Source organism: Sminthopsis crassicaudata, chromosome 2 (genome assembly GCF_048593235.1).
Source record: "Sminthopsis crassicaudata isolate SCR6 chromosome 2, ASM4859323v1, whole genome shotgun sequence".
Taxonomy (NCBI): domain Eukaryota; kingdom Metazoa; phylum Chordata; class Mammalia; order Dasyuromorphia; family Dasyuridae; genus Sminthopsis; species Sminthopsis crassicaudata.
This window is the reverse complement of record NC_133618.1, coordinates 58,121,104-58,147,682: the sequence shown is the minus strand read 5'-3', so window position 1 is coordinate 58,147,682 and position 26,579 is coordinate 58,121,104.

Genomic DNA, 26,579 nt, shown 5'->3' with positions numbered 1-26,579 from the left:
TTGTTAAAGCAAACAATTTTGAAAGTCTTGAGAACTCTGATCAATGTAGTGACTCATGATTGCAGAGTGAAATATGGCTCTCCATCTGGGGATGGATACAGGGTACAGAATGATACGTAAAATTTTTGGATATGCTCAAAGCAGGACTTCATTTCTTAATTGTGCACATCTGTTATAAACAGGAATGAAGTTGGGAGCAGAAAAATAGATTTTTGATCATTGAAAAAAAATTAAAATATGCTAGAAGAAAGAGGAATGCATATCCAAGATTAGGTATAGGGAATAATTACTTTAAAGACATCACACATCTTTGACATATAGATAAAGATTTAAGCTTGTTTTGTTTGGGTGTAAGGTAGAAGTCAGACTAACCAATGGGTCTCACTCCTACAGAAAGACAGAGAGAGACAGAAAGAGAGAAAGACAGAGAGAAAAAGAAAGAGAAAGACAGAGAGACAGAAAGAAAGACAGAGAGAGAGATTTCAGCTGCAAAGAAGGAAAAATGTCTCAAAATAGAATGGGCTGCCTCTGAATCTGAATCCTTTAACCTGAAGAAGCTTCTGGTTCAAAGAATTGGAAAATAAGGGGGTTCCATAAGTGTGGGAAAATCGTGAAAGAGTGCCAGACAGCATGGCAGGAGACCTGGGTTCTAGCCCAAATAGATTAGCTGGCCATTGACTACCCTTACAATCTCAGTTTCGTCACCTGTAAATTGGATGGTGACTCTATTTTTCTTCTAATATTCTATTTTAAAAAATCAAAATAAACCCAAAACCAGCCCCATGAGAGCCAGGTAGTTTCTGAAGCCCTTTCTACCTTACAATGACTGTCCCTTTTCTGAACTGTTATTCATTCTGTCATTCAGTAAGTGAGCCTTAAGTTAGTATAGTAGATGCCTAGAATCTAGGAGTCTGAGTCAACTTGAAAGTCAGTGAATCTCTTTGAACCTCAGCTTTTCCTTCTGTAAAATGGGGATAATAATCCAAGTTATTGTGAAGAAAGTGCTTTGTGAACTTTAAATGCTTTGGCTCTTCAGTGGTTCTGTGCCCTCATCTGCTGTAATGTTCCCCCAAATGGCATACCTCGCTACTTATTCTTGACTAAATGTTAGCTGACTGACTGGGTGACTCTTGCTCATGACTCCTGTACAGATGGCCTACCCAGAGTACTGAAAGCGTTCCTTTTATATTCTCTCAATCCTGTATAATAGGAACAGAGCATTAGGGCTGCCTGTAGATTGTTCCTCGTTGTTGTCACATGACCAGCCCACCTTTTTTCTCCATCCTACAGGTGTATCTGATGACATCCTTCATGTTTCACCTATTGCGAGATTCTTGGTTGGAACATGTCACAGCTTCCAACCACATATGACCTTCTGCTGAACTCTGGGTAATTTTTCCTTTAAATTCTTTGGACGATGGAGTGCTCCGACTCTCCATGTAGCATCACTGGAAGGCGGGCAGGCAACAGATTGTAAGCATTTTTAAGCACTTACTGTATACCTGGCATTGGGATTACAAAGAAAGCCTCTGCCTTTGAGAAGCTTACTGGAAGTGGGGAAAGACACTTTATAAAATGGAGCTAAAAGGGTTTGAGGTAGGTGGTGGTGAAGTTTGGGGTGTCTGAAGCACAGTCCCCCTTGGTTTGGCTCCTAAGTGGATGCCTCTGTACAAACTTGCCAATGGGAGAAGGAAGCAGGATGGCAGAGAGACCGAGTGGGGTGGGGAGGGGGAAGTCCTGGCTCTGAGGCAGGTTCCAGCATCAGAAGGCAGCTGAGTCAGAGTGCTGACGTCCAGCAGTCAAATGGCCAGGAGGGAATGAACCATGGCTGTCTAGGAAGAATATTGTTGCCAAAAAAACCCACTTTTTTCCCCTTGGGGAAAGCTTGGAATCATTAAAAGCCATTGCACAGTTTTTCCAAAGGTAACCCAGCTCACTCTTGTCTTTTCTGGGCCCAGAACACAGAGACAAAGACAAAGAGACAGACAGAGACAGAGACAGACACACATACAAAGAGAGAAACAGAGAGACAGAGAGAGAAAGGAGAAGGGAGGGAGGAAGAGACAGAGAGAAAGAGATAGGTAGAAAGAGGGAGGGAAAAATAGAGCATTTATGAAGTGCTGATTTTGTTCCAAGCTCTGTGCTAAGACTAACAATGGCTTTTTCTTTTTCCTCCATCTTGGAGCCTGGGAAGCCTGCCAGAAACAGGACTCTAGAATAGCAAAATTCCTGGAAGACTGTGGTCCAAAGCCATTTTTGCTTAGAGAGAGTAAGGGCTGACAATTTTGTGCAACTCTGCCTCACTTAAAAGCAATTCACATTGGAGAAAGACAAACAACAACAATAATAAGTAATAATTTAAAAAGAGCAATTTTAGGACAGGGTTTAATGGTCCTAAATGATTTGACTCATGAATGTGAAATTCCCCAGACAAGAATATTTCCCTCTCCAGATGTTCAAAGTGCCTGAAATTCATTCATAATCAGGTCTTTCCTCTGAAATGTAGATACCATAGAGAAAAGTAAAATAAAGAAATAAAATAGGGTTGCCCAAAGAGAAGGACTCCAGGGAAGGCATCTTATGGACAGGAGGAATCCAGTAAAGAAAAATGCTGATGAGGCATCCAGTGCTTCAGTAGCGAGACAGAGGGAGTAGTGTAGAGATTTAGAGAAGACCATCCTTTTATGGACAAAGGGAGCCATCGGCTTCTTTCTGAGAATGTGTCTTCCCAGACTTATTCTCTCCCCAAATCTTCCCCAGTTATAGAATGTCTGTAACTCTGAAACCCTGTAACCAGGCATTATTCCCAAGACATCCAAAGAACACAAGGGTTAGAATTTGAATAGAGTTCAATGGGTTTTTAGGTAAGGAGGAAACTGTGTTTGGGGTGGGGCAGAGTCCCTGAGGCAGAGTCTGGATGACTTCCTATTGATGAGGAAACCCCAAAACTAAGAATCAATAGGAAGTCATCCAGAAAGAATTCATAGGCTCAGATCATTGAGTTGAGAGGGGCAAAAGCTATATGATGACACCTTATGGCAGACTAAGTTCCTTAGTGGAACTCACAATTTACAAGGGGAAAGACCGGCCATTTTATAGGAAAGGACTCAAAGCAAGGTACACTAAATACTATAGTTGCTTACCTCTGAAATTCAATTGGTAAATAAGAAATGTTTATCCCAAATAAGCTCAGGGGTTGACATAGACACTGGGTTGCTACCAGGGACATGGCCGTTCATTGGGGTCTGTTCACCCCATCACTAGGGCTTCAGAGACAAAAACAAAACAGTCTCTGCTCTTAAGGGGTTTATATTGCATTGTGAAGAGACATATATACATATAAATATATACTGTGTACAAATTTGGGGTGGGGATGAAGCCCAAGCAGCTGGGAGTGACAGATATGGAGCTAAGGACACAGCTTTAAAGGCAGCCAAGGGTTCCAAGAGGCTTCCTGCTAAAGTCTGGAGCCTCTCTTACCGAAGTTCCCTGAGGGAGGGGATTATTTCAAGCTTTTCTTTCTATCCCTGGCACTTAGTATAATGACTTGTACATAGTAGATGTTTAATAAATGCTTGTTGAATTGGACTGAGTTGCCCATAGTCCCACAGCTAGTCAAAAGAAAAAGAAAAATTAGAATCTGATGTCCCATCTCACATTTCACATGGCCTTGGGTTCCAAGGACTCTGGACATCTGAGCACAACCCCGACTCTCATCAGATTTGCAGACATTTTTCTTTTTTCTTTTTAATTTTATTTATAAATTTTTTTGGACATTATGTATGCATGAGTAATTTTTTTTATAATATTATCCCTTGTATTCATTTTTTCCAAATTATCCCCCCCTCCCTCTACTCTCTCCCCCCGATGACAGGCAATCCCATACATTTTACATATGTTACAATATAACCTAGATACAATATATGTGTGTAAATCCCATTTTCTTGTTGCACATTAAGTATTAGATTCCGAAGGTATAAGTAACCTGGGTAGATAGACAGTAGTGCTAACAATTTACATTCAGTTCCCAGTGTTCCTTCTCTGGGCATAGTTATTTCTGTCCATCATTGATCAACTGGAAGTGAGTTGGATCTTCTTTATGTTGAAGTTATCCACCTTCATCAGAATATATCTTCATACAACATTGAAGTATACAGCGATCTTCTGGTTCTATTCATTTCACTCAGCATCAGTTGATGTAAGTCTCTCCAAACCTCTCTGTATTCCTCTGCAGACATTTTTCAATACATTTTTAAATTCTTTCTGAATCTTTCTTTCAAGTTTTCCCCACTCAAGGTTGACAGGTTGGGAGGATAAGACATACAGTTTACTTATTTTGTAAAACTCAAAGCCTTTATAAGTTTCCATGATACTATAGACACATTCTTGATTCTCCTCCTCCTCCTCTCTTTCTTCCAATGACTGGTCTTCTCCCTCTTGTCCCCTGAATATGAGTTTTTCACAAGATGCTCTCAGTAGCCCTCTGCTCTCAGATAACTCATTTCTGGCTTCGGTTGTCAACTCATTTCCTTTTTCCTTTGTCCTTACTCACCCCTAGTTTTTCTTTATAACTGACATCATTGTTATTCTAGTCTGCCAAGTTGATAATTTAAGAGTCATCTTTGACTCATATCTTGTCAAAAAACAAATAAACAAAATTTCCACCAGTGTTTTCTTTAAATTTCTTTCTTAAATCCATACTTTTCATTCCAGTCTAATCCTCTTTTCCTCTCCCTCCCTCTATCCCCAAGTCCTGGTCCTGTTGCCATAGTCTATAGTTACATTGGTGCAATTGGCTACTAGATGGTCTCCCTGTTTCTAGCCTGATCCTCCTGTCTCGATCTTTTTGAATTAATCTTAAACCACATTATGTTCCTGTTTAAGAGTCTACTATGAGAGTGGAGGAGCAAAGCCAAGATGGTAGAGAAAAAGAAGGAATTTAACTTAGCTCTTCCAAATTTCCATCCAAACAATTCTAAAATAATGCCTCAAAATGAATTCCAGAGCAGCAGAGCCAATTAAAGGATGAGAAGAAACAATTTTCTAGACCAAAACAGCTTGGGTTGACAGGAAAGGTCTATTCATTGGGGTAAGAATAAAGCTCAATCTATCACAGATAGTACCTAGATAAGCCTGCATTAAGGCTATGTCCCAGTAAGTCAGCATGGGGCTTAGAAGCAACTCTATCAACAACAGCAACTTCTGTTGCTCTCAGCCCACAGATGGTAAGGGGGCCAAACAACTGGTTAGAAGGCTATTACAGGGACATTTTGTTGTCTCTGAATGTAGGACTCTGCTGTATTACCCATTTGGGAATCCAGGCACAGGCCCAGATCATAGACTCATGGTAAGAAGGAACACTAGCACACTTTTAAAGCTTGTGACCACAGGAGAATGGGAATCCTGGGCATAGTTCCCAGGATGTAAAAAAAATGCTTATGGTTGCTCAAAGACCAGACTATGGTCAGGAGAACAGTGACCATAACTCTCTTTAGATCATATCACCTTGGAAGGACTGAAAGCTTCCAGATTCCGAGTTAGCTCTGAAAACAGCACCATGAAAAACCTGAAGGTTGGAATAGTGCTTCTTATGCCTCTGGAGCAGAGCCCAACTTTAACAACTTTATGTTAAAAATCATGAAAATAGTTAGAAAATGAGCAAAAGAAAAAAACAAAAGAACTTGACCATAGAAAGTTACTATGATGATAGGGAAGTTCAAAACCCAAACTCAGAAATAGGACAATGTCAAAATGACCAAGGTAAAGCTCAAAGAAAAATGTAAATTGGTTTCAGACCCCAAAAAAGAATTCTAGAAGAGCTCAAAAAAGGATTTTAAAAATTAATAAGAGAGGTAGAAGAAAAATTGGGAAAAGAAATGAGTGATGCACAAGAATCATGAAAAAAGTTAATAGTTTGGTCAAGAAAGCATAAAAAATGGAGAAATTCAAAAATTCACTGAAGAAAATAAATCCTTAAAAATTAGAATTGGGCAAGTAGAAATTAATGACTCCATGAGACATCAAGAAGCAATAAAACAAAATAATGAAAAAATAGAAGAAAATGTGAAATATCACACTGAAAGAATCTACCATGTTTTCCTACTATATATGTTAGCATGTTCATGTTTTATCTCTTCTGACTGGTTTTCAAAGCCCAGTCCCAACTATTTGACCATTCATCAACAAACTAAATGAAACAAAAGTCCTTCTGTCTACTATATTTAAGGGCCTGTGAAAAAGTTTTACACATAGTAGAAGTTTAAACCTCACCTCTTCCCTAAAGTCTACCCTGTAGTTTCAGCCTTAACTGACATCTTTTTCCTTCTGAATTGTGCAGCACATAGTCTCTATCATATAGTTTAGCCTTGAAACATAGACCCATATGGATTGAAAAGTATCATTTCTGGATGATGCAACTGTGGGGGAAACAGAGGAAGAAGGCATGATGTAATGGAAGGAGTACCAAGCTGGCAGTCAGGAGACTGGGATTAAATTTCAGTTCTGCTTTGTACAAGGTCAATGATGCTAGACAAGTTGTTTTCTCTTTCACTACCTCTTTTCATTATTTATATAATGAGGGAATTGGACTAGATTAATGGACAATGTTTGGGAGCCCCAAGACCCTTTCAGGGGGTCCATGTGGTCAAAACTCTTTTCATACTTTCATAATAATGCTAAGATATTTTAATGTCTAATTTGGTAAATATCAATAGATATTACTCACATAGACAAAAATTCTTTTAGGAGACTTCAGTACTTTTTTTTTTTTAATAATAGCTTTTTATTGTCAAAATATATGCAAGAATAGTTTACAACATTCACCCTTGCAAAACCTTATACTTCAAATTTTTCCTCCCTCCCCTTCCCTATTCAGTAATTCAATATATGTTAAACACATGCAATTCCACGATACATATTTCCACATTTATCATGCTGCATAAGAAAAATCAGATCAAAAAATGAGAAAAGGAAAAAAAAAGCAAGCAAACAACAAAAATGGTGATAATGCTATCTTGTGATCCACCCTCAGTTCCCACAGGGCTCTCTTTGGATGCAGCTGTCTCTCTCCATCAAAAGTCTATTGGAATTGCTTGAATCACCTCTTTGTTGAAAAGAGCCACATACATCAGAGTTGATCATCACATAATCTTATTGTTTCTGTGTACAATGTTCTTTTGGTTCTACTCACTTCACTTAGCATTGGGTCTCCAGGTCATTCCAAAATCATCCTGCTTATTGTTTTTTATAGAGTTTTTTTAGAGACCTCAATTATTTTTATGACTATAAAGAGGTCCTGCTAATACATTGTTGGTGGAGTTGTGAAATGATCCAACCATTAAATACAATATATATTTACATATCCATACAGTTATTTTGTTGCACAAGAAAAATCAGACTAAGACATAAGGTAAAAATTATCTGAGAAGGAAATAAAAAATGCAAGTGGACAAAAACAGAAGGAGTGGAAATGCTATGTAGGGGTTCATACTCATTTCCCATAGTTCTTTCACTGGGTATAGCTGGTTCTCTTCATTATTGAACAAATGGAACTCATTTGGTTCATCTCATTGTTGAAGAGAGCCTCGTCCATCAGAATTGATCATCATAATATAGATAGTACTGTTGTTGAGGTTGTTGAAGTAAATAATATGTATAATATATAAGTGATCCAACATAATCCCAATAGACTGGGTAGAAAATGCCATCTGCATCCACAAGAAGTACTATGGAGATTGAATGGAAATCAACACAGGCTATGTTTACTTTTTTTTCTTTCTCCCCTGGTTTTTCCCTTTTGTTCTGATTTTTCTCTCCTAGCATAATTCATAAAGCAATGTGTATTAAAAATATATTTATTAATTTAAAAAATAAAGTATGAAGGAATCCTGAAACCAAAAGTTTCACTAGACTAGATATCTATAATATTCCCTTCTAATCAAATATTGTTTATTTTTCTTACTTGAAGAGGATCAGTGACATCATGATGTTGGAGTTAAGGTACAATATGTTCAATTGTGGCTGATCAGTCCACTATGAGTGAGCTCAGAAGGCTCTACCACAGGTCAGGTGCAAATACTCCCTTTGGACATTTGAGATGGAGATAATAAAATAGTAAGTAAAAGAGTAAAATAGTGGATGATGGGTAATGCCCTGACTTGCATGTGAATTGGATTTAAATGAGGCAGAATTACATGCAGTCATCAGCCTCACTCTTCCAGAGACATTGAAGTTCAATGGCAAGACAAAAATTAAAAGGATTGGTAATGGCCCAGGATGTAATAGTTGACCTTGGTGCCTTCAAGTGACCAACCTCTAAGTGCTTTGCAGTGCCTACTTCTGTTCCCTTGGAATAAAGTTCTCTCATCTGCCCCTTCCACTGGGGGAAGGTCTTCACATTTTGGGGATGAATATCCCTCTAACTAGCCAATCGATTTGAGGCCCATTTGGCTCATTTGTTGAGATGGTTTTTGCTACTGTACATGTTATGGCTTCTGGAGCCACAAGTAAGAATTAAATGTCCGGTGGACATAGAAGGTGGAGGAGCAGTCTTGATAAGACCTCAGTGAGTCTTTATACACCAGATGTGCTACTTCTCTTTGAACATACCTACAAGCTTTGAAGTAAAATGATACCTAGGTGGCAAAATGGATAGGGTGCTGGAATCACGAAGCCCTGAGTTCAAATTCGGCTTCAGAAAGTTGCTTAGCTGTGGGCAAGTCATTGAACCCCTATTTGGCTTAAATTCCCCAACTATAAAATGATTATTCCCTTCCTTTCTGTACCCCATCAAATCTATAAGAGGGGCCAATGAACACTGAGGGAAAACCCTTCCATGGTATAATATCTGGGTTCTAGTCTTGTTTCTGCAGCTTACTAGCTTTGTGATCTAAGTCTTTATCTGTTAAATGCAGAGGAATGGAACCTCTCTTATCTTCTAACGTTGATATCCTTTGTATATTGCCCATAAAGTGTTACACACATACTAATGATCTAGTATTACTGCAACTATATTGTCCCCTTAACTTAAAGGAATCTTCTTTCGTCCACTCTGCTTTACCCAGCCTTTCACATCCTAGCTCCCTTACAGTTCTCATACCTACCTTTCTATCTCTGCTCCCTATTATTTCAGCATTTGGTCTCTTAGCTCTTCAATTTCTATCACACTCATATGCTACTTTGTGTTCGATTGTGTGCATATCTTCACTTTCTTTATTAATCTGTAAATTCTATGAGAGTAGGGACATATTTTATTTAATTTTTATATTCCCCATAGCACAGGGCATCTCACATCATCTGATTCTTTGCCGGATCTTTGATCTTATTGGTATGGATAATTCCTCTAACAATAAGCAGCTAACAGCCTTTCCCTACCTTCATGATCTGTGAAACTTTTGTCCAGATCTTTTTGGAAATCCTTCATAAGCAGAGGATCCTTTCATAAATTCACCAGATATGCTGAGTGTCTTCCTCTATATCTCTCGACATTTCAGGGAGCCTATCTATCCTATGCTTCACTTTCACACTATGATTGGTTCACCTCCTTTTCTAGTGGAATGCTTCTTTGGTGATATCCTTATCTCTGCTTCTTCTATACAATCCTTCATTACTAAAATGTTCCTCAATACACGTCTCTTCAATACCCTTGGAATAACCTCAACTTAATCCTGTCACATTCTATGACTCAGCTGTATTTCATCCTTGGGAAAACATTTTGCTACAGGGAAAAACTTGGGATCATTAAAAGTATCCTGCAGTTTCCCTAAAACAGTTTCGTCAGCCTCCCATTCTTAATTTTTTAATAAGAGCCCAATTAATCAGCCATCTTTAGTTTCTGGTTAAGGTCTTTGTAATAATGAGCCAATTCTAAGGGTTATTTTTTCACTTATCATAGTGTTTCAGTGATACAGAGAAATCCCAGGTGAAAGAACTTTTTTTTTCTCCTCCCAACTTATCTTAAAGAGTTGCCTAGGGCATTGAGAGGCTTGTAGTACAGATCTGAGGCAAAATTTGAACCCTTCTTTGTCATGGGAACCATCTGCTAGTGGCTGCTGGGGATCTAATTCTAACCAGCAGAATAGATTGTGTCATGTGAGAGGATGATAATGATACCAGGAGACTGAAAGGCAGTTGCATTCTCTGGCTTCCAACCTGTTATCTCTGATTTATTTCATTTCCTATACAGAATGTGTATTTTCTAAGCACAGCAAGGTTATTATTGCTTACAGAAAAATATAAATTCTTTTGCAAACAACATCTGCGTCAGTAAATTTGTTTTATGACCTCCAGTGAGTATCTAATTTCTCTATGTTATTTCGGTCTTTCCCTGAGCCTATCAGCTCTATTCAAAGAGTAAAATAAAAATTGTATAACAAAACATTCCTTTAGTTTCTCTAGTGTGCTGGGATTCACAAAGGGGCTTTGGAGGATGGAGCTGCCCCTAAGATGCAGGCCCCTTTAACTTTTTTATAGGTTTCTGGGTCCATACTTAATCATGGTCTTCAATACTTGACTCTGAGACCAATTCTCTATTCATTTCACGGAGGAGCCTTTCTTGATCATACTATCCAAACAACGCCTCTAGAACACAGACATATAGACAAGTAGCTATTGTTTCCCCCCCCCCTCCGGGAATTGGGGTTAAGTGACTTGCCCAGGGTCACACAGCTAGGGACTGTTAAGTGTCTGAAACCAGATTTGAACTCAGGTCCTCCTGACTTTCAGGGGGAATTCTCTTCTACCTGAACTCTGAACTCCTCCCTCAGTTATAGTGACAAACATCTGCACCTCACTTTATGTTATTAGCAAAACAAAGAGTTGTCAAAGTGTTCACTCTACTAGTATAGCCTTTGAAAACCCAGAGTCTATTCCATATCCCAAGAAAGCATTAGAGGAGGATTTTGTGGCCATAGTATCTTTCATCCTCCAAAATATTGCTATTCTGTGTCCATGCTGGGATGTGATGGGATTTTTATTCAATACATAGTAAATATTTGTTTGCCTGTTGTCTTCTCCATTAAAGTATAAGCTCCTTGAAGAGAAGGACTATCATTTGCCTCTTTTTGTATCCCTGGCACTTAGCACAATGCCTGGCACATAGTAAATGTTTAATAAATGTTTATTGATTGATCGATTGTTGAATGAATGAATGACTGATTGAATACATTTTGAATGAAACCTTTGTCCTACCTTCTCCATGAAGTCTTTATTGATCTCTTCACCCTTCTATGGCATATAGTATTTATTACATCATTAAGAAATTAGTTATAGATGATCATATTATTTGGGAATAGTTCATTAGTATTAACTGGATTTAAGATCCTTCAGCACAGTGTGTGGGTGTGTGTATATGTATATATACATATGCACATATACACCCATACCTATATATGGTATATGGGAATATCTCCCCCTGTCTCTCTCTATTTGTACACACACACACACACACACACACACACACACACACACACACACACACACGATAATTTCTATTTATATAGCACTTTGTGGTTTACTAAGTATGTTTCTGCTCAATAGCTTTATGAACTAGTCATTTCAGCCGTGTCCAAGTCTTCGTGAGCACATTTGGGGTTTTCTTGGCAAAGATGCCATTTTCTTCTCCAGCTTGTTTTAGAAATGAGCAAACTGAGGCAAACAGAGTTAAGTGACTCATTATCACACAGCTTGATCTTGTCCTCAAGCCCTCATTCTGGCTTGACAGATCTGTTGTTGAATCTTCTTTTATTTCTATATCTCTAGCATCTTTCCCTTTTGAGCTCTTCTCCTCTCTTGCCTGGAATATTGCATTTGTTTACTAATTAGTCTCCTTGCCTTATGCCTCTCCTCTCTTCTATCTATAGATGCCAAAGTAATTCTGCCTTTGTCAGTAAATATTGGTAGTTTCCTTTTACCTCTAGGATCAGATGGTACTTAAAGGCTCCAACCTGCTTTTCCCACCCTTATTTACACAGTACTCCCCTTTGTGCATTCTATGATTTAGCTAAATTAGACTTAGCCATATACAACACTTTGTCTCGATACCTTTGCATACATATACTCCCTCTTTACCTCCTGTCTCTTAGAAGTCCTTATTTCCTTCAAGAGTCACTTCTAGGGACACTTCTACATCTTTCCCCACCCTTACTGCTGCTAGTGCAGGGTCCCAGAACTATCTGGTGTCTATTCTGTTTCCAGTGTGAATATACACATCTTCATGTCTCCTTTGACTGAATCAAAAGCTCTTTGGTAAAAGGGATTCTCATTTTTGCCAGAAATTAGTAAAAACTTAATAATTTTTTTTATTGATGTATTATTAATATTGATGGGGAATGAGGGAAAGCAGCTAGGTGGTGCAGTGGTTAGAGCACCATCCCTGAAACCAGGAGGACCTGAGTCCAAATTTTATCTCAGACACTTAACACTTCCTAGCTGTGTGACCCCAATTGTCTCCTCAGCAAAAAAAAAAAAAAAAAAAAAAAAAAAAAATTGATCAGCCAAGCTTTTATCTCTATTTTACAAATCAGGAAACTGAGGATCTAAGAGGTAGATTGCTCATCGATGTGAAAAGCTAGGACCTGTACCCAAAATTTTCATATTTTCTGGTCCCATATCATATGGCTGATTTAGCAAATGCTATGGCACCAGGTGTGAATTTACAAAAGCCATTCTCTTTGGCAAAAGGTAGCTTTATTTAGAAGAAGTTACAGACAAAATGAAGAGATACAATAGACATCAGGAATAGTAAATATGAAATAGAGTGGTAGAACACATAGCGAGGAAAGAGTTTTAATAATTAATGATGGAAAAGGGCAGTAACTCACAATTACCCAGTAGAAAGGGAATACCAGGTTGGGGCATGCCCTTAGCTGGCAAACCAAATCCTAAAAAGGATTTAGCACTCTAAAAGAATTAGTTATAAGGAGAAGTGGGGTTGAGAAGAGAGACACCATAAAGCATAGTGGGAAGATACCACATGCGGAGGGTGGGGGGAGAGTAAGGGGAAAGACACTATGGGACAGAGTATCCTGCTGGACTGATCCAAAGGAGTGCAGTGGGATGGCTGACTTACAGGGAAAATTTAGCCTCAGGGATATGACTGGGATTTCTGAGCAAGGTGACACCACCCATAACCCTCACAGAGAGTGGGACCATGGAGTTAAACTGATCTCTATCAGAACTTTTTCCCCTACTTGCCCCTGGGAATAACTTCATCAATACTCAAGTTTCTATCTACACACAGTCATTCAAGACCTCATCACATATCCAGTCCTTTTCAATTGCTAGGTAGCTGTGCAGAATATATATGTTATTAATATCTTTTTTAAAATAGTATTTTATTTTTCCAAATACATGTAGAGAGATGTTATGGGATCAATCTGCTAGTGGCTGTTGGGTGTTATGGGAGCCACCTACTAGTGGCTGCTGGGGATCTAATTCATGTGAGAGAATGATAACAATACAAGGAGACTGAGACAGTTCCATTCTCTGATCTCTCTCCTTTTCCCTCTTGCCTCCAATTTATTTTATTCTTAATCCACAAGCAACACCTGTGTCAGTAAAGGCTGAGTTGCAATTCAGGAATGTTATGATTCACAGCTATGGGGACTTTTGGAGAACTCACCTGCCCTTTCATACTTAGGTGTGGTCCTTAACAGAGAGAGTTTTCAACACTGATTTTTGTAAAAACACTATGTTCCAAATTATTTTCCCTCCCTCCTTTACCTTCCTGTTTCCCAAGACAGCAAGCAATCTGTTATAGGTTAAATATGTACACTCCTTTTAAATATATTTCCACATTTATCTTGTTATATAAGAAAAATCAGATCAAAAGGGAAAAAACCATGAGAAAGAAAAAAACAAAAACAACAACAACAAAAAAAGGTGAAAATACTATGCTTCAATCCCCATTCAGTCTCCATAGTTCTCTCTGGATGCAGGTGATACTTTTCATCCCAAGACTATTGGAATTTCCTTGAATCATTTCATTGTGGAAAGGAGTCAAATCCATCACAGTTGATTATGACATTACCTTTCACTACATATATATATATATATATATTATACATATATATGCTATATATTATATAATATATATATATATATATATATATATATATATATATATATTGTTCTTTTGGTTGTGCTCACTTCAGTTTTTCCTAGGCTTTTCTGAACTCAGTCTTACGAACTTTAGGTTTAGGTTAGGAATAGGATTAAGGGGTGTTTCAGTCAGGGTGGGGGTGTGTGATATATAACTGAAGAGACATAACTTCATTAATCATGCAAGCAAGAATTAGTAAAATGGTGTTAGTTACACTCTTAAATGCCAAAGACCCCTCATGGAAGCTATTCAACATTTATATGTCCTTTAAAGAGTTGGTTAACAAATGATGAGAGAATGAATATACAGTGAGAGATGGACCAGTTCTAATAAGGGACTGGGAGATGTGACTGATTATGTCATTTGCTTATAAATCACCCCCAGCTTTGGGCAATTTATTCAAAGGCTCTATTCCCATCCAAACCTGAGTAAAACACTATGCATTTCCCATTGTGAGATGTGAACAAGATTTAGGAAAAAGTTAATCCAATCTCATTATCTGCAATGCTATTCAGATGTAGGTTTGGCTTTATACTAGAGGACTTCTTAAACTTTTCCCACTCCCAATCCCTTTTCTAAGAGAAATTTTCACACAATCCTGGGTATATGAGTATACAAAATAGGAATACAAACCAAACATTTACTGATAATAAATAATAACAATAAATAAATCATAAATCATAATTTCATGGCCCCAGCACCCAGTAATATGGAGTTAAAACCTAGTTTAAGAAGCTGGGTTGTAGAGAATAAGGATCTAGGAAGGGGGAACCTGGATCTCCTCTATAATTGGCTATTTAATAATCCTTTCTCTTAGGAGTTAGGATTAAGATTAATATTTCTACTTCATATAATTTCCTCCAAAACCAAAGGGGCCTCGAAATCCTAAATATAACAATCTGTATAGTAAGACTTTTTTCTTTTAAAGAACCTAATATATGCCAGGCTCTGTGCTAAGTGGTTGGAATATAAAGAAAAAACAAAACCAAGAAATTTATATTCTAAAGATAACACCTGCCCATTGCCATACAACCTATGTATGCAATTCAAATTAACATGTATAAGTCATAGTGTTGGGTACTGTTCTAGATGATGGAGATACAAAGATATAAAAACAAAACAATAAAAAGAAATGGGTTTTGCTTTTAAGGAGCTTACACATCTGCAAGTAAGTAAATGCAAAGTAATTTGCAAGGGAAAGAGTAGGGATAGCTGGGAGTTAAACACAAACCAATAACCCTATTGCATAGTGGGTAGCAGCTGAGTTGAGCCTTGAAGAGAGCTGAGGATTTTAAAAGGGCAGAGGGATGTTGCATTCGGAGGGAGGACAGCTGAGTAAAAAGCTTGTACACAGAGAGACAGTCTGCTGAGCTTGGGGAACACCTTGTAGTGCACTTTGGAATGTGGCAAGCTGGATAGAATGCCAGGCCTGGTGTCAGGAAGGCTCATCTGCTCAAATTAAAATCCAGTTTCATATATTAACTAGCCATGTGATGCTAGGCAAGTCACTAACAATTATCTGCCTCTGTTTTCCTCATCTGTAAAATGAACTGGAAAAGGAAATAGTAAATCACTCCAATCTTTGCCAAGAAAACTCCAAATGGGGTCATGAAGAGTTGTACACGTATGAAAATACTAAAAGTGTGAAAGGATTGAACAATAACAGCAACAAAAGTGAACAAAAAGGAATATTGTAATAGAAATCTGGAATCCAGTCGTGGAGGACTTCAAATTCCAGGTTGAACAGTTATTTTTCCTCAAGGGCAATAAGGAACTAATGGAGATTTTTAAGTAGAGAAGCAAGATGGTCAGCCCTAGGAAGATGACTTTGGCAGCTCTATGGAAGCTACTGTGTGGTACGGAAATGGTGAAGGGTCACCATTTAATAAAAAAAAGCTGGAGAGAGCTCTAGAGAAAAGCAAAGTTTATTGTACATTCTCGCGAGAAGGGCGTCCCACTCTTCGAGTAGACTATCGAAGAGAGGAAGCGCCTCCTGTGGGCAGGACAGCACCTTTAATCCCTAACGCAAAACGCCCCCTCCCACCACTGACCCTCATCCTCATTGGCTGAGAGTCTTACATTCTAAACGTGAGATCTACCCATGAAATTGAACTTGACCAATAAGTACATAGTTGCCCATATTTGGATGAAATAGGGAGATAGCATAGGAGGGGAAGGCAATGTCCTTTACTTGAACTTCAAAGTCCTTCAGGCCTACTAGAATTCTGAAGTAGATGAAGCCTTACTCGATTTTCACAACTGTCTTGAGAGATCTCACCTTATCTCATTCAGTCCCTCCTCTTATTTGTACATTGAGATCTCTTCAAATTTTTGTAACATAACCTCACATTCCCTATCAAATTCCTCGTTTCCTTCTGGTTCTTGTTGCCACTGTTTTACTGGCTCCCATCCTTGTCCTTTTAATACCCTCAATCTAACAGACCCCTCAGCTTTTTCCTCTAGCCTAACCATTCCAGATAATGAATTTCGGACAATTCTGGTTATTAATCTGATCAAACAAGGGATGCAGATAGGGAGTAATATAACACCACTAAGAGCTATAAGGCCAAACCAAAGGAGCTGCTTCCACCAGCTTTCCCCAAACCAGGACCACCAAGAAGTACTGAATGGTGAGGTCCATGTCTGTACAGGAACATGAGCAAGCTTCCTAATGTTCTTAGTGATTTCTTTCACTAGATTACCATTGTTACCAATCTTTATACAACATGTGGATAAATTTAGTTTAGCACAAACTCTCCCTTCCTCAGCCAACAAATAATCCAGCACAAGTCTATGTTGTAAAATAGCCTCTCTGGTTTGAGTAGCTTCATCAGCCAAAAGATGTAGTGCCTCAGCTGTCTGATTGGTGATAATCTCTACAACTGCCTGAAGCCTAATTATCCTGTTCAACATGTATATTGGAGTTCTATATCCCCAACTTCCATCTTGAGCCCAGGTCGCTGGCCCATACTCTTTGACTATTCTTTCTGGAGGCCAGGCCTCCCCCCAACCATTTGCATCTCCAGTCCAAGTGATGGAGGTATCTAAACTCCGTTTCTCCCTTCCCAAATTATCATACAACTGAATCCCTAAATATTGGTTTGCCTGTTCGGGAAGAAAGAAAACTTTTGGCCTTATTAGTCCAATATAACAATTCCCTGTCCAATTGAGAGGCAGATGAGTATAGGCAGTTAAACCACAGATCCAATAATGACCCTTTAGAGCAGGTTGTTCCCTTGGAAATATGTCTGAGCTATTCCTTGTAAAAGGGTAATATTGTTGGTCTCTCGTCCCTAGGGGGCTTCCCCCACAAAGGGGTCATACTGGCATTTTCATAAACCTTGCTCTTTTCTCCAACTACAATTGGCAACTGGCCACTGGCCTGTTAGATTAGAGGTACTCCAAAATGTGGAAAACAGAGTCCCATGTTGCCCGGGTGTCCCTGGGGTGACATTATACCAACCCCATTGGTAACTGTACCCAATGTATATGTTCCTTTTCCTCTTATTCTCTTTTATACATCTCAATACATCCCATTCTACTTCATTACACTCAGCAGTAGTGACTTGTTGATAGCAATATCCCTGCTCTCCTATTTCTGGGAGAACATCCAAGGTACAGTCTTTCTAGTCCTTCCCACACTTCAATTGAGGATTCCTCCCCGTATCCCGCCAATATTTAGACATTTTTGTACAGTCAATTGTCTTTGGCCTCAGGTCTGTTCTCGAATAGGTCCACTCACAAACACTATTTCCCAGCTTCAAACCTCGTCCTGTCTGATTTAAGCAGTATTTCCCTTTCCTATCTTTGGTCAATGACCACTGATGTTTCTCTTCTAAATTCCAGAAACTGGTCCTATTATGAATTTGGGATCTGTTGCTAAGGATCCAGGCTGGGCTTAAGGGGACAGGTATCCATGGCCATTGGTTCAATTGTGGGGATCCACCACAGATCCAACAATTCGATAAGTTAAATGTCCTCCCTATATTCTGCATGAGCAGGAGAAATTGGTTCTCATCTCTAGAAGGTAAAGGTCTAGTTTCTATGGCTATCGTAAGGAAATAGATAAACCCAACGCTAAGGGGGAGCTTCATAACGTTCAACTATTATAACACCGTGAAGTTAAGGTGAACTTCCCAAAGGAAAATATATCAAATCACAAACAGGCAAAGAGACCCAAAGTAAGAAAAGAGAAGTCATACAGTTACAATGCACTGGATTCAGAATCAGTGTTCCCATTCAGTGGAGGTCCCCTCCTCTTATGTAATTGGAGGTCTCCCCTGTCTTCAACTGTCCACTCTGATAAAGGTGGCGCCACAGGTCCTTTTGTCCTGGTGTGGTGTGTCCAGCCTCGTTCCTGAGTGCAAATCGCAGTATCTGAAGTCAGTATCACTTGGTAGGGTCCGTCCCAGCACGGAGTCAGCTTCTCGTCCTTCCAGAACGGATCAGCACCCAATCACCAACCTGAATTCTTTGAACAGGGAAACCTAGAGGAGGAGTCTGAGCTATTAGCCCTTTTTGTTGAAGTCCTTGCAAATGTTCCAGCAATGATTTAACATATCTCTTAACAAACAAATCCTTAGTTTCTAAAATAGGGTCCCAGTCTCCCTTAGGATAAGCCTGGAAAGCATGACCATACAATAATTCATAAGGTGAAAGCCCAATATCTCTACGTGGCTTGGTCCTGATTCTAACCAGAGCGAGAGGAAGGCATTTCGTCCAAGGTAGTTGGGTCTCTAAAGAAAACTTAGTCAACTGCCGTTTTATTTCTTGGTTCATCCTTTCTACTTTCCCAGAAGAGGGAGGATGACAAGGGGTATGGAGATCCCAAGTGATTTCTAAGGCCCTAATCGGATTCTGCAATACCTGGGCAGAAAAATGTGTTCCCTGATCCGAGTCTATCCTCTCCACCATTCCGTACTTAGGAATAATTTGTTCTAATAAGACCTTACTTACTGTCGAGGCAGTTGCTCGGCCTGACGGGAATGCCTCCACCCATGAGGTCAGATGGTCCACTATGACCAGCAAGAACTCGACCCACTGGTGGCAGCTCAGTAAAGTCCACCTGGATGCTTTGGAATAGTCTGATTCCAGGAGGTCGTCCCCCTTTTGGAAGCTGGCGTTGGGCAGCCCTGTTAGTCCTTCGACAAACAAGACAACCGTCCACCAGTTGTTGAGCCATAGTATATAGGCCGGGGGAAACATACCTTGTCAGTATAGCATCACACAGGTTTTGGACATCCCAATGACTGCCCTGGTGCAATTGCTGAAGGACTTGCCTCATACTTGCTTTGGTCAGTACCTCTCTGCCCGTCAGGTAAGAGCCATCGTCCTTCCGAGTTCTCAACTGCTCCGAGAGTTGAGGCTTTCTCTTTTTCCTCCTGAGTAAAACTAGGAGAGGGTAGACTAGGGGGAAGTACAAGTATCAAAGCCATTATATGAGAGATTTCCTGATCTCCGGCTCCCTTGGCCTCCCGGTCTGCTAATCTATTTCCCCTTACCTCAAAAGAATTTCCCATCTGATGTCTCTTTACATGTATTACTGCTATATTCCTAGGAGTCAGAATATTTTCTAGTATCTCTCTGACTAGTGTATGATGAACCAGTTCTTTACCTTTACTGTTTACATATCCTCTTTCCTCCCAAATCCTCCCAAATACATGCACCACACCCCAGGCATATTTAGAATCAGTATATATATTCCCATCTTGGTCACACAATAATTTTAACGCTTGATTTAAAGCATACAATTCACAACAATTCACAAGTTTGAGCAGACCAATGGGCAGGTAGACTGCCCTTGGTAACAGTGGAAGTTCTAACAAACCCATTTCTTTTCCCATTTACCATCCTAGAAGAACCATACATAAATTCTAAACAAATATTTATCATAACCTTGTGTTGATAACAATAAGGAATTTGTCCCAATGAGTTTATATCCAAGTAGATCTTTCATAAGTGAACATTATTCATACAAATCAGTTTGTTTTTAAAAACATCCAATGCAAATACAATCACATACAGAATGTCTAATGACACACAAGAGAATTCAAGAAGTTTTGATAATAGATTCCCATTAACTTGTAATGGGAGAGACATTCTGCTATTCTGAAACATAAGGTCTTATCAAGTATTCTCATAGAGGCAGGGGGGGTTTTTGCAGAACTAAGAGGCAAGGAAACTGAGGCAGGACTGAGTCAGCTCAATAATTCAAAGTTAAAACATAAGCTAGCCAATCATAGTCTAGCAAATTTTCAGCTAGAGTCCCCTGTAAAGGCCTTTTGTCTCTGCAGCCTTCTCCAAACCCAGCATCTGCTAAAATCAGGTGTGTCTAGCTAGTGGACAGGTAAAGAGCTTTTTCAACTTTTTGCAGCCTCTCCCTTATCTGTAGAGACAAGAGAGCGAGACAAAAGGAGACCTTTCATCAATCGCAGCAATTCTTAAAAGAATTGTGCCGAGCATAGAGCTCTAACAACGATCCAGGCCAGAAGCAGCCTGGATGTCCGGTGCAAAAAAAGAAAAAAATCTTTTACCTTTTCCAGAGTTCCATTCAGTACCCAAATTATGTCTATTTTCGAGGTCCTTCATCAGGGAACCAAAATGATGAGGTAAGCAAAGAGTAAGTAGTTTCCAATTAGGCCCGAACTGAAATAAGACATCAGTTTTTCCCAATTTTCTGACCAGTTGAAATCTCAGTTTCCCTTCCCCCCCCCCCCGTTTACAGAAATTATCAGATTATACACAACACACAACAGACTAGTAAATTTCCCAAAATAGCAATAGTCATACAGTTTTATACAGCAATAGTTCTGTTCTCCAGGCGACAAAAAGGAAGCAGGATTAAAATTATGATCTTGGATTATGGAACATTCTTTTCTAATAGTATTGCCTCATGTTTCAACACTATGGAATCTGTGAGCCATCTCCCAGCCCTCTAGATTTAATATTGTTCTAACTTGAATACCCCTTCATTTCATCTTCTCTGCATATTTAATAGGGGATTGAGTGTCAAAAGTTCTTTCCCCACCATGATCATGCAAGACATGAAAAACGCATCTGAATATAGATCTATAGTCAGGAACTTGGGATTGGGGTTCCAGAGATTGCCAGCTTCGTCTCAAAAAGAAAGGCAAAGTGGGAGCGGTCCTAGCACTGTTTAATTCACTGACCACTTGGCTCTGACTACAAACATAAGAGGAAAAACCAGGGGCATGATTTAAGGCAGTTTTACTTCAGGTAGCTGTCCTAATTTTAACCATCCCACCTCCAGATGGTGGAGTTTAACGACCTCTGCAAACAGTTATACCTGAATTCAAAACTCCAAGTAAATATTAGCTTCAGTCCCAAAAGATTTTATCTAAATGTAGGCTGTTCCTTTAAACAGTAGAAATAATTAATATCTAAATCAGCAAGGAGGTGCAGTTATTAAAAACAAACTAACAAACAAACAAAAAAAAAAAACCCCACTATACTTAATGGGAGGAGGGACCTCTCCACGTGGTCACCCTTCCCCCACACCACCAAGCTTCCCGACCCAATATATCATAGCTCCATTTAAACTATTAATTACTTTTACAAATCAATCTTTCCTGTCCCGTCTTTAAGTAAATATATATGTATATATTTTTAAACTTTACACTTCAATGTTTGCACGTAACTGACCCAAATTTCATAAAACTTAATACATGCCCAACAGAGCTGACAAACACTTAAGGCATAGCTCAGTTACAAATTACCCAATACCTCTAGCAAACATACCATCGAAGTAGGGAGATACAACCACAACCTCCCCTAAGTAAGCTACCAGCATTGTTTTAAAAACCTATGTTTTAACTTAAAATCCCAATCACAGCTTTAAATTCCCAATAATATAAAACTACTTTGCTATCATATTTAAAACAATGAACTTCACTAAATAGCAGTTTCTTTCCCCCCCCTGGCCCACGTGGCCCTGCTGCAGTCAGGACTCGTGGGAGGAAGAGGAAGGAAGCCACCATCTTCACTGGCTCAATCCCACATACTTTCCCATGTACAGGGTTTCTGATCCCCAATGGGATCTACTAACAGCTATTTCTGGTCAGCTGAAACGACCCCTGCTTCAAAAGACCTAGTTCTCCTCCCGGCCCAAAGGCCCCTGGAAGGGCTAATGGAATTAAATCCTCTCAGGTCCTTCCTTTCAGGTACCATTTAATCCTTTTGGCACCACCAGTCTGCAACAAAACAACAATACCTTATCCGCTTTTTCTTGCTTTTTATTTTTCCTCATATTTTGGCAGTTTGTTCCAATTACTTAATTTATCTCCCAAGGGAATATCTACCGGTATTTTCTGATATTCTTCTCATTTCTCTCCGCGAGGGCTGGCTGGGACTAGGCCACACCCATTGAATTTGGAAGGAGTTTAACAGACTCCTAAACGCCCAAACACGCTAACTGTCACCAGTTAACCCAGTCACCCAGGAAGGCCTAGCTCTCTTCCTGTCTACCGTCTACAGCCCCCTCCAGAACCTATAACTAGACTCAAGGGGCTTCACAGGACGCTTACCTCTGGGTTGCTGCGCAGCAAATTTCTTGACTGATCTGTCCTCCACCAACCGGTTGGGATTTTCACCGCGGAGTTTCCGTTGCTTTTCTCTGAGTTTCTCCACTTCGGGTCCACTCTACGTCAGGGAGCAAGGAGAAGCCCCTGGAAGCTGGCGGGCTGCCTAAATCAAGGCAGGGCGCCATCCCACTAGCACCCAGGAGTTCACTTACTCACCGAGTAAAGGATCCCGGACGAGCCCCCAAACTGTGTGGTACGGAAATGGTGAAGGGTCACCATTTAATAAAAAAAAGCTGGAGAGAGCTCTAGAGAAAAGCAAAGTTTATTGTACATTCTCGCGAGAAGGGCGTCCCACTCTTCGAGTAGACTATCGAAGAGAGGAAGCGCCTCCTGTGGGCAGGACAGCACCTTTAATCCCTAACGCAAAACGCCCCCTCCCACCACTGACCCTCATCCTCATTGGCTGAGAGTCTTACATTCTAAACGTGAGATCTACCCATGAAATTGAACTTGACCAATAAGTACATAGTTGCCCATATTTGGATGAAATAGGGAGATAGCATAGGAGGGGAAGGCAATGTCCTTTACTTGAACTTCAAAGTCCTTCAGGCCTACTAGAATTCTGAAGTAGATGAAGCCTTACTCGATTTTCACAACTGTCTTGAGAGATCTCACCTTATCTCATTCACTACATAGATTGGGGGCCCTGAAAGCAGGAATTTATTGTTAGAAAGGAGAGATCTGATGAGCGAGTGAACCCAGAGAAGTAGCTGAGCCAATGGGGAGAAAGAATGGATAAGAGAGATAATGGAGATAGACATGATCTGTCTCAGCATCTGATTAGATCTATCTTGGTTTCTACTGGGATTATATCCCAAAGGAAAGGGACCCACATGTGCAAAAATATTTGTGGCAGCCCTCTTTGTAGTGACAAGAGATTGCAAACTGAGTGAATGCCCATCTGTTGGGGAAATGCCTGAATGAGTTATGGCATATGAATGCTATGAAATATTATTCTGTAAGAAATGACCAACAGGATGATTTCAGAGAGGCCTGGGAAGATTAATTCAGAAGAGTGAATTGAATAGGATGAGAGCTACAGATTTGGCAGTCAGTTGCATAATTGATCAAGTGAAAGTCATGAGACTTGTAGAGACATAGCCTTGGGAGATATCCAAGATTAGGGAGTTGGAGAAGGGGATAGAGAAGAGGTAGACAATAAAAGGAGAGAAAGTGTAAACAGTATTGTTTTTTCTAAAAGCTTGTTGTAAAAGGAAGAAGAAATATAGGATGGTAATTTAAGAGTCCAGTAAAGGCTTCTTTTTTTAATATTACTTCCCCCCCCCCCAATTACATGTAAAAACAATGTTAACATTTTCTTAAATAAAATTTTGAGTTCCTATGCCCCAAGGGCTATCAAACTGTTCATACCCTATGATCCCGTCTTGTCTCTACTGGGTCTAGGGTCTATAGCCCAATGAGATCTTTTTTTGTGAGGAAAGGAACTGGGAACTGAGTGAATGCCCATCAGTTGGGGAATGACTGAATAAGTTATAATATATGAATGTTATTGAATCTTATTGTTCTAAAAGAAATCATCAACAGGCTAATTTGAGAAAAGCCTGGAAAGACTTACATGAACTGATGCTAAGTGAAGTAAGCACAGTAACAAGATTAGGCGATGATCCATTGTGGTGGACTTGGCCCTTTTGGAATTGCCTTGAATCATGGCACTGTTGAGAAGAGCCAACTCCATCACAATAGATTATCACCTAATCTTGTTACTCTGTACAATGTTCTGCTCACTTCACTACAGAAAGAACTGTTACAAATATTTTTGCACATGTGGGTCTTTTCCCTCTTTTATGACCTATTTATGTTACAGACCCAGTAGAGACACAGCTGGATCAAATGGTATGTACAATTTTCTAGCCCTTTGGCATAGTTCCAAATTGCTCTCCAGAATGGTTGAATCATTTTGCAGCTCCAAAAACAATGTATTAGTGTCCCAGTTTTCCAACATTCTTTCCAACATTGAGGTGGTACCTCAGAGTTGTCTTAATTTGTATTTCTCTAATCAATAACTATTTAGAGCATTTTTAAATATGATTAGAGATGGCTTTAATGTCTTCATCTGAAAGTTGTTCATATTCTTTGACCATTTATTAATTGTGGAATAACTTGCATATTTCTAAATTTGAGTCAGTTCTCTATGTAGTTTAGAACTGAGGCTTTTATCAGAAATACTGGCTGCAAAATCCCCCCCCCTCCCAACTTTCTTCTCTCCTAATCTTGGCTCATTGGTTTTGTTTGTGCAAACCCTTTTTAATTTGATGTAATCCAAATCAGTCATTTTCCATTTTATAATGTTCTCTAGTTCTTTTTTGGCCATCATATAAAGGTTTCTTAAGGACTGAGAGGACCTGAACATTTTGCTAGAGTCAGTGGGTCAGTCAGTAAACATTTGCCTCAGTCAAACTGAGGCCTAGGAAATAGCTTAAAAAGGCTGGGGTCTCCACTGCATCCAGAGCCATCTCCAGTTGTCTTGATCTATATCTGTCCATTAACGTAGATGGCTCTGCAGGGGAAAGTGAGGCTGGTATTTTTGTACAGCTCCCCTCACTGAAATCTAGTTCACTGGCATCATGGCATGACCTGCCTGATGTTAAGGTCATCTTCAGGAATAAGGACAAAAAACAACAAAGATTTATCATCTACTGCCAGCCAGACACTGTGCTAAGCCCTAGGGATACAAAGAAAAGCAAAAGACAAGAGTTCATAGTTTAATGAGAGAGATAATATGCAAACAATTATCTATAAACAAGTGAGAAGATAAATTGGAATTAATTAAAGGAAGGAAGACACTATCAAAGATGAAGGAGAGAAAACAAAACTAAGAAATCACAGGGGTGAAAGATCCCTCCATGGATTTTCCTCTCCATTTTAGGAGTCATTGTAGGGCAACCTAGATTGTATCTTCCTCTGGAGCTGTGGACACACCTATGTAGCATATAGAGCTCTACTCTTACCTCATTTCTGAATAATTAATTAAGTCTAACCTACTAGGAATAAATTGGCAAGCTTTTCCAGACTTTCTTTTTTTAGATAACCATTTTCTCTTTCATTTTATATTTAACAACAACAACCAAAAAAAATGTTTCAAAATACAAGAGGAACTGAAAAGAGGATTTTGTATAAAACTTTGAACTCTGGTTGTACCTCATTTGGTTGGGGTTTTTTGGTGCATATTAAAATGAAAACAGTAAGTAATAAAATTGACTTGTCCTCTTGTGAAGTTCCTTCTGTTCTTTTCTGTGCACTTTATGTTTGACAGCTTTTCTATCTTTTTTTTTTTTTTTTTTTTTTTTTTTTTTTTTTTAATATCACTCTTACCAACTTCCCTTGTAACAAACAGATATAGGCAATAAAACAATGATAGTTTGAGTTTATGTAGTACTTTACAAATATTATCTCATTTCATCCTTATGATAGGCCTGGGAAGCAAGTGCTATTATTTCCATTTGACAGATGAGGAAATTGAGGTAAATAGAAATTAAGTCACAGATCAAGTAAGTGTCTAAAGTGTTTTGGAGCAGCTAGATTGCACAGTATTTAGACTGCTGAACTTGGAGTCAAAAAGACTTTAATTCAAATCAGCTATGATCTTGGTAAATCAACTTTTGCTTGCCTCAGTTTCCTCATGTGTCAAATGGAGATAATAGCACCTACCTCCTAGAGTTGTTCTGAAGAGCAAATGAAATTATAATTGTAAAATGCTTAGCACAGTGCCTGGCAGAGTATTATATAAATATTAACTATTTTTATTATTAAACTAAATATAAAATCAGGGCTTGCTTACTGCTGCAGACTCAGCACTCTATGCACTACACCATTTAATTGCCACATTGTCCACCTCTTACACGTATTTCATCCTGCACTTT